The following is a 10,200-nucleotide window of genomic DNA, read 5'->3' as shown; positions in this document are numbered from 1 at the left end:
AATTTTTAATATCCCAGTCGATTTAGGCGCAACGGAAATATTTAAATCGATTCCCATCTTTCAAAAAAGTCTTGACTTAGTATTGACTTTTTTCGGGTTCTATCGAATTTCAAAATTTTATGGGCGTTGACTGTAATTTTTTCTCTTTTTGTGCCTACTGAAACGATTTGTTAAGTTACATTTATTATTTACTGTAATCAGAATTATACGTTGAAAAATATAAAATAAAGATATGAATTTTCTGAATTCATAAAAAATTAGGTATTTGATAGAACGAGCTGTACATTTTTTAATCGATTCGGTTGAAATGGAATCGAAAAATTAAACGGCTGGTAACAAGCCAGAAGAATCGATAGTGCTGGATATAAAGTGAAGAATTATTAAAATTGCCAAATCGACAAATAAATCAGAATTTTTGCGAGCGAATAATAGCGGAAACTCCGACCGCAGAACGCAACGTCAGCGAAAACCCGGAAACGTACTGCGAGCCCGTGCCAGTTTATTAACGAGAAATGACCGATGCTGGCTCGATTCGAAATTTATAAATACGGCCAATCTAAATCTCCAGTCGTAAAATTACACGCCTTTCTGTATTTTATACGTCGAATAAATCGTTAAGAATTATCCTCTCAAAAAGTATTACTTATTAGTATTTTGTAAAGACTTTCAAACAAAATTATTAATAAGTAGTACTTATTAATAAAGACTTTCAACATAAGTAAAATTTCTTAATAATTTTGTTTGAAAGTCCTTACGAAGCAAACAAATTCAAGACTATATTAATTCAAGAAGATGTTGGAATTGTAAAATAGCCATTTTTCATAGCAATGCTGACCTAAATAAAGAACTCGAAAAACGTGACTCTTATTTTTTCTTCATGATTCTGGCTAATGGCAATTTCTTTTTAATTTTTACACATTATCCAGGAAACTGTCTTTTACGTTTAACAAAAAAATTAAATTCATTGGTCCAATATTAAAAAATTTATGCATTTTATATATAAATATTTTGCGCTTTTGTCTCGCCATTAATTCATATAACGGAGCTTCTACTAGACATATGAATATTCCTTTATAAGACGTCAAGTAACTTTTATAAAAGCAATGTCAAACTCCATGAAGTTACTGAATCGTTATAACGTCATTCGTCATTTGATCGAGCGAAATGCGTATAAATAGGAATGGCAGGAGGGCTCACGTTTCTAAACGGAAGTGACGAGTTTACAATAACGCAATACGCTCGTTGACGGGAGAAATTATGGATTATAACAGCGGAACCGGGTCGCAACGGTTTGGACGCGTAACAATGATAAACGATGTTTCGGGTTTTCAGCACCGGCGACAGCGTATACCACCTAAGAGAAACTCCGAACTATAACGCAATCGTCCAGAATGACAAATTAAGAGAAACGTTAACGAGGGATCTTACGTATGAACTGGTCGCAACTATGCGCCAGGAACTCCGCGTAATTTATCCTTCGAGAAGATTACCGAGGATCCTTTGTTCCAACGATTAACAACGGAGCATCGATCTGTCGATCTCCGCGTCGACGAAGATTAATTTCAGACGTCGTTAGATTAATTTGTCAACCGAATTAATGAAGGCAAGTTACGCGTGTCCTATTTACCACGTTAAAACGTTCAACATTAGTCAAATTCGTTCAACTAACATTTTCATACCTAATCATCGTCATCTACTTTTGACTAATTGTAAGTATATCAATTATACAGGATGGATCTCGTGACACGATGATTTTAGAAGCCATGCAACATTTGTTTTGACGTTTTTATCGTACAACAAATACCTTACGAGTTATTCGAAGTTATCATATTGCGAGATTCACCCCGTATAAAAATAAATAACTATTAACATTTCTCTTAATTCATTCAAACATCATTCCAATCCAAATTTAAACTGCGAGAAACATACACGTGCAAATTTATTATTCTCGCAACGAAAAAGCAATAGTACCGGCGATAAAGAGTGAGTGACACGAAAAGAGATGAAACACAACGCGTACAATAGTTTTAGAGAATCCAGAGGATGAAACGTGAGAGATTTCGCGCGGCCGAACAAACCTAGGCCAGTGATAAACGCGTCTTGAATAGAATTTGGGGCTACTGCTGGTGCATCGCTCCTCCAACTACTTTTGATTATGGTAATGGAACGGTGCAGCTGTGAATTGAACTTTCACTAGGCGATTAAAAAACGTCAGCCCATTTCGCGCAATTGATTCGAGCATACTGCTCCCTTTTCAGGTTTTCGTTTATGTGGAACCAATTTGTCTAATTAGGATTTCACCGATAGAAAACACTTTGGAAAATATTTGTTACAAAGGTCTTGTATAATTTCATTAAAAAATTATACCTAATCAGAGAAGCATAAGAATCTCACAGAATTTAAACATTAACTTTCAAACAGGACTTTTTTAAGTAGCCATTACACAAGTTGGTAGCTGCAATATTTCCTGAAGAGAAATTATTCTATTTTTAAGTACAAGCCTTCGCCTTCAAGCATATCCTGCAAAAACGAGAACCGTGGAACGTAACAGAAACCAAAGAAGGGTCCGAGGAAAAGAATAATAATTATAAACGAAGCCACGCGTGAGAGTCGCGGTTTTGATGCGGCGCGGTGCATCGGGCGAGGAGGAGGAAATAAAAAGTGGTAAAGGGAAATGGAAAAAGACGCGTGTGCGAAAACCCAAGAATATTCGAAAGCCGAGTTTCCGCTCGTTACGTGTCCGGAAAAGCTCGGTCGCGATAAAAGTACAATAAAAAGGAATCCGAGCTCAACGGGAATACCAACGTCTCTGCCGCATTAATTGTAATGGTATTAATTACGATAATGGAGACCCCCGACCAGTTTCTCCGCCACTTACTCTCGTATCCCTTTTCATCCTCCGCGCCCTCCCCCTTGGATCCCCGTTCACCTCTTTATTCCAAAACCCTCCCTTCCTCTACCAGCTTTTTTCTCATCCGTTCGCGCTGAGTCAATTAAGCGGATATCTCAAACGAAAAATTCTAATAAGCTCGCGCGGAATGAGAACGGAATCACTCGCGAGAAGATCATTATTTTTCGTTTCTACCTTTCAAGCACCGCCGCTTAATTCCCTGGCTAGTTTAATGCTGGATTTAATACAGTTTAATGTTCTCCAACGATATTAGCCAGTCATACACGGACAATTATGAAATACATTTTTTCTTGAATGCGAAGTAATATTTCATGAATTGAAACAGTAATATGCATACAATAAAAATTATAATATTTAATAACTTGTTATTTAAACGTTTTATGAAAAAATACTATGAACTAACATATTCAAATCAAAATATGTACTTCTACCAATATTTGAAATAAAATCAATGATTACTGGATAATTTGAAATTCCTGATTCATCCTATGTATATGAAAACTGAAAAGCTGAGACTTTCTTACCAAGAATTGTTGCAAATTTGCTGCAAATTATCTGTCTGGGATGATTACAATATTAAATGACTGTTCTTACTGATTATGGTATACAAGCTTGCAATTACTCGGGGAAACGGTAATAGCACAAAATAATAGTTTCTCAACCTTATATCAGCGAAGATAATAGAAAACCGTTGATGGACGCGTAACAACTGACGAATGTTGCACGCGAGGTTCGAAACGTTGAATCCTGAGTTAATAACGCCGCTGGTATTATGGTAATAAAGACGAATGGGCCAATTAACCCTCGTAACCGGTTAATCCCGGTTTATCGCGGGCCAGTCCCGTCGTTCTTCGCTTTTAACGATCAGTGTAAGCATTAATACGTCGATAAGTCATGTCGCCAAGGAAACGGCACAATTCCCCGTTCGACATTCACAACTCGGCCGGAATTAATTAACTCGTCCGTTGCTGGGTTGTTCACAAATTATAAACACGGTAATCGCAAATCATACGAGTCGCGGGGGTTGTTAAGATCGGTGGCGCGAACCCGTAATTCATACTCTTTTCCTGTTAATTCAATCGGCCCGCAGTTACGACGGCGATAATAATTTGAAATTTATTTAATCGGGGGATCGTTGCGCGAGCCGCGTTCGCAACAGCGCGTGAAATATTCATCGGGTTTGTTCCCGCAACCTCTCTGTCTCTTCCGTTGTTTATGCGGGCCGCTTTTTGTCCTCGCCGTCTTTTGTTACCCGGATTCGTTGGTTTTTAATCAGCGAATTTTGAACAAAATTCAGTTCGTTAAATTAGAACATTCTTTAGAAATTTTTTTACACTTTTTTCCCGGGTTAGTGGAATTGGAAAATTTTAACATTTAAAAAAAAATCGTATATTGAAAGGTTGAATTAATATTTATTGATTTTGATAAAGTTTTATACATTTAAATTAAGTGAATTACAGTGGTTTCGTTTAATGTTTTAGTGAAATCCGTAAATCAGGATATTCTTATTGATTGATTCTGCGTATCGAATGGTTGAATTTCGTAATACTTCAAAGTAAACTAAATAGAAGCGACAGTAGTTTAAAAAAATTCTGTTGATCGTTATTGCCTTTACGTTTTTTCTCATTCGAAATGCTTACTTCTGGAGAAATTCGTTAATTAAAACTTGCGGAGTAAGTTGCAGTTAGGGGACTTTCTGTTTACAAGCTATTCATTGAGACCGGATTGGAAATATTCACTCGAGCGACTAGTCGTGGGGCTTGAACGTTTTAACCTGAGTTTAATTCCTCTCCAGTTAAATCCTCTTGATTTATTGTAAATCCGCATAATTTCTATCAATTAAGAGATCTCGAAACTCGAATTTCGTTACCCGCAAATTAATTTCCTCTACGAAAGATATCAATATTTCTCACATTTTTCCAAGTCATCATCAGTTCTTTAAATAAAATACTTAATATTTTTTCTCAAAAACCTACCCTGTATGATAGACATAATTAAATAAATATGATCGTGAACAATTTTAAATGATGTTTCGCAATGATTCACCCTTCAATTTTTCACAGCATGCCCTAAGATTCATGAATGGTGTCGTACTATGCCTAGGACCACCCGGAGACTTGTATTAGAGCAAAGCAGCGACTTACAAGAATCACAATCGTCCGATTGTTCTCGTCGGAGATAAAAATTGCGTGGCTCGTCTAGGACGACAGATGTCGATTGACACTGGCTTACGAACAACCAGCAGTAGTGGGGTGGAACACAAAAGTTTTCGTCCAGACAAAAGCCCTCCCACTTGCCTTTTCGGATATATACTTTCAGCCACTCGCCCCCGCAACTGATTCCCTTCTTCTTTTCATTCCCGTTGGGGGAGGAAGTAGGAATTCTCAGAAGTCTTCCCCCTTTCTCATGGGAATTCGACTCTCGACGGAACGGAGGCTCGAGTGGCACTCGTGCTCGTTGGTAGAGCGAGATTGATAGGAAAGATCGCGATGGTATCGATGACAAACGGGGAGATCGATGCCGGAAGTATCTTTCTGTGCGTTTTTATGGAAGACGTCGAGTCTGGCAATATTCAATGATTGCGGTTTCGCGAATTTACGACCAGATTAAATGGCAGGAATGTTCTCTTGTTCTTTTATAAGAGAGGTCTATTAAATTCAATTAAATGCATTTGCATATTGATGATAAGACGATTCTCAATAGAAACCGCTTAGAGAAACTCATCAGTTTATCGTTAGTATAATGCAACTTTAGAAAACAACATCGTAAGAGATAATTTGCTAGCCGGGCAAAGCCCCGATGCTAAACATTCCAATCCTATCAATCGTGCTCCATTTGAGAACTTCATCATAATCAGCTTATACTTAATATTTAATATTATAATCATTCTTAAAATATTTTTCTGTACTGACTAAATATGACCCAATATTTTATTTTATTTATAGGGTAACAAATTTTAATTTACTACAATATGCATTTAATCGTGACATTTGCATTAACACTGGAATTAATGTAAAATAGTGGGATGTAAATTAAATCCAGCTAAATTCGAGTACTAAATTTATGAATCCGTCTATAGGTAAAAAACACCGCGTCAATTAATCACCTCATGCTTAATTGGAATGTAAATCTATTCAGAACTCATACGCACGTTCTATCTACATACTTCTTGCATTAGTGTAATGAAATTAAATCTGGAATTATAGAATCTGTGCAGTTTACGAAAAGCGTTAATGGAACGGAGAAACCGAACCCCGAATGATGAAAAACGTAGCCGAAACCGACGTTCCGCGTGTAAATTAATTATCAGTCTACCGGCCGATAATAGCATTATTATTTGCGTTCGCACAGCCCGATATCGTATTTAATATTTCAAGCCGGGTTTTAATACGCATTCGGCACGAGCGTCGAAACCATCCACGGGACATGTCTTCCATGACGTAATAACCGATAATGTCCCCGTGCGTTGCACGATGAATTTCATTCTACGCGAAAACCGAGCTGGATATTGACCGGCCACCGACACACGTTCCCGTATGCTTGCTTGCGTATCGTCGCCGAAAGCCCCCGGGCGTCATGGAAATCATTATGCGAACGTGTCGCATGTATTTTCGCTCTGACGCCTGTTTCACTTAGAGAAGACTTTCAACAGTCATCTATTTTCAATGTTTTCAGCGAAACTGTTTCTTCATAGAAAAAGAATTCAAGATTTTTCTGTAACTTTTCCTATTTAGCCAAATGCCTACTGGAATAGAAATTACAAAATATGAACGTATAAAAATGAAACACAAGATACAAAATACGTACATGTAAAGGATGAGAGACAGAGTATATACAAAATGAAGAGGAGAAAAAGTCACTAAGCACACAACTATTTGTTACTCGGTGCAATCGCGTAACGATAGAGGAATAAGAACCGCGTTTACACTGAAGTGTAAATAATTGTACGAATTAGTTGATTTTTCGTTATCGGGGATAAAAAGAGCGTCAAAGGAAAAAAGCGGAAATAGGGTATGAAAAGCAAATTGGATTGGGAGAGATCGACTGGACTGTTTGAACTGACCGAGCAAAATTAGCAAGTTACGGGGCTACCATATAACGAGATAAACGGTGGAAAAAAATATAGCTAGAAAAATCGGACGAAATTAATTAAAGTTCAAAGTAATCATAGACCTGATGTTACTCTTTCATTAATCGTATAAAATAAAATATAATTTGTTATTTTCTAATTATTATCCATCGTCGTAAACTTTTAAGCAAGAGAATCGACCATTTTAATTTGATTTCACATTTATAATGAATGTAAAACTTAGTGGCGTGGTAATTGTAAGACAACCAGATCAATTTTAATCAATTTAGTGCAAAAACTCTTTCATATCTGAAGTTAACTTAAAATTAAGTACGTTATAAATATGAAACAGAGTATACTGATTCTATTGAGAAGCAACTTATCACAGAGATCCACTCAAAGGTACGAAAAGCAATCTATTCGCACTAGTGCGAACTCGTCATCGAAGGGGATGAATCGACGTCGGCCGAGCATCATCGAGGCTGACGAAACAAAAAAAAAAGACAAAACGATTCGTTATCCTGGTAACAGGTGTGGGTATTGAGGCAACAAAAATAGCAGAGGGGAGGCACCGGTTCGGCAAGATAGAAAGGAAGCCCATTAGCGTTCGCGCGAAAGCGAAGTGGTCGTTCATTCATGAACTCGCCAGGCATACCGTTGTACCCACTATCGTACTACTATTACTACTACCACCGGTACGACTACGTCACCACCACTTTTACGCCACTCCAGCTATACCCAAGTCGGTATGTGTGCGCACGGGTTACGTGTTCCCTACCGCAAACCGGGCACTACCACCGCGATACTGCACCACCCCGTAGCGTACCGCGTTCCTTGCGTTCTTACCCCGAGGAGTTTGGAATACTCCGGCGATCCCACCCCCTGATTGCACCGGCCACCTTGACACTGAAAGTGACTGCACGAATGCTCGCATAAATTAATGGCGAGAATCGTCGCACAGTGGGGTGTTCACCTCTTGTACGCATCAAATTTTTTATTATTGCCTAAATGATTAATTAATCATTCTCTAAGTCATGCTCTATATAATCATACTCTAAACCTAAATATTATCAGTTTGTTTCACATAACCAGTTACGTATCCATTTGATAAACGTTTTTCATGTATTTGTATACTTTCAATATTAAAAATCATCTGGTCTCAAAGAACGAAGATACCAATTTGCAATACTATCTCTAATATTAGATACACATCGATTTATGTAAATTCTAATTAAATGCTGATTCAATCGCTTAAAAAATGATGTGATGCCGAAAATATTTGAAACGGCCTTTATGCCTGTACGTATCGGTTTACGGTCAGTTTATAGGATAGTATGCCGCGAATAAACTTCTTATATAGCATGGGATAAAAACCGGCCTGGTGTATTTTTTTACGATGAATTCGAAAAACCATTCCGGCCGTGGAAGCTCACTAAGCTGGAATCTCTGAATTATTGATCCTCTCCACCGAACTGGATCCAGTAAAATATTCCATAAAATGGAAATGTATTCATCTCTTAATCTCCCGTCAGAAAAAAATCATTAGAATTCCTGTACGCGGAATTCCTTGGTTCGCTGATAACAAAGAGTTTTTAACGTTTATTTGAATTTTTGTAAATAGACACAAAAGAGGCGAAGAGTTCAATATTTGATCTATATCGAAAATAAATTTAATTCACGATTTCACCGATTGTGTTAACTTCGTATGAAGCAAAAATCTGATTTAATTTCAAGTTCGCGCGTTTACCGACAATTGAATTCCCGCGAAAATGTTAAATATCCGCGGCGAGAGCTCGTTCACGAGTTTCAAATTGAAAAGAAGTCGATCCACGAATGGGCGTGATTTCACCGTTTTTTTTTTCTTGTTCCCGTCCTCCCTCTTTCACGGAGAGCCTCGAACGATTACCACGTACTGCGAATTTTCGCGCGAGAGACAGCCTCTTGAAAACAGTTCAGTTGACCTATTTCCTTCGTTCCAAATGACGGATTGGAATCAAACTTTTCTCGGTGAGAATTCTCGCCGAAAATACCGCAGCCTGACGTTACCGGATCGAGACTGATGACCCCAAGTTCACCATCGCGCGCCACTGATTCTCAAGAAATATTATGGACCACAGATTTTTTGTAGTTGGTGTTATTCAAGAGAAAGACAACGCTGTGTTTAATGCAAAGGAAGGGATTCTTGATATCAGCGCCTTGACCCTGAAGAGGCACTCAACTTCATAACTTCCTTGGTAACTTAGTCGAAACTTTTCTCAGGATAAGAAGTGACACAAATGTGTACAAACAAGGTAAAACGCAGAATCGAAACTGAGTTCGAAGATATATATGTAATCGGTATAGTAGGACATTTTTTAATTCAATATCTCTCACTTTTATCTTCCTACAAAAGCAATTTTATAAATCAGGAACTGATAAAAAGATTTTGAAAAATCAACACGCGACCCATGAAAGCTGTTGAATTATTTTATGGAATATGTAGACAAATAGACTAATTTTTAAATTAAATTGATTTAAAATTGATTACAATTTTCTAATGACAAATTGCAGAAAAATGAAAAAAGAGGATTAAAAACGCGTCAACATCAAACGTTTTCATGGAATACCACTGTGCATCCTGGCTTACTCTGCACTCGATGAATCGTCTCGGTCATCGAATAACCGGGACACACGTCGAAATGAACTCTCGAGAATCGGCGAAATTTCGAAGGCTTTAACGAGTGGCTCGTTAAGCGGGAAGCTCGCACGCGAGCCGGCTGTTAAGACACGTGGCAATTCCCCACGTTCAACCAAACACCCCCATAAATCCACCAATCACTGTCACAGTAATTCCAGAAAAAGGGAAACCCACTAGAAACCTTCACGTTTCTACCCTAATTTTGATATCCAAACCGAGATCGCTCGAACGGCGAACGATGACTGACAAATCAGTATACAATGCAAGAAGGTAAAACCACTATTAATTTTTATATCAACTCGTTAAAATAATGAGTATACTATTCTCTTAATTTCCCTACTAAATGATGTGATATCGAAAGTTAAATTCATTTCATAACTAAACTTTTGTAACTTATAAAAATTAGACAGCCAACTTCAAAAGGGAAGTGGAAACCATGTTCACTAAATGAAACCACAATCGAAACAAAACTTTTCTAAGTAAGAAATTTTTGCAAAATGATTATATACACAAAAATGGTAGTTTAGTATTTTTTGGCGGTGG

Source organism: Ceratina calcarata, unplaced genomic scaffold (genome assembly GCF_001652005.2).
Source record: "Ceratina calcarata isolate Rehan_Ccalc_2016 unplaced genomic scaffold, ASM165200v1 scaffold46.2, whole genome shotgun sequence".
NCBI classification, from domain to species: Eukaryota; Metazoa; Arthropoda; class Insecta; order Hymenoptera; family Apidae; genus Ceratina; species Ceratina calcarata.
This window is presented reverse-complemented; position numbering follows the sequence as displayed.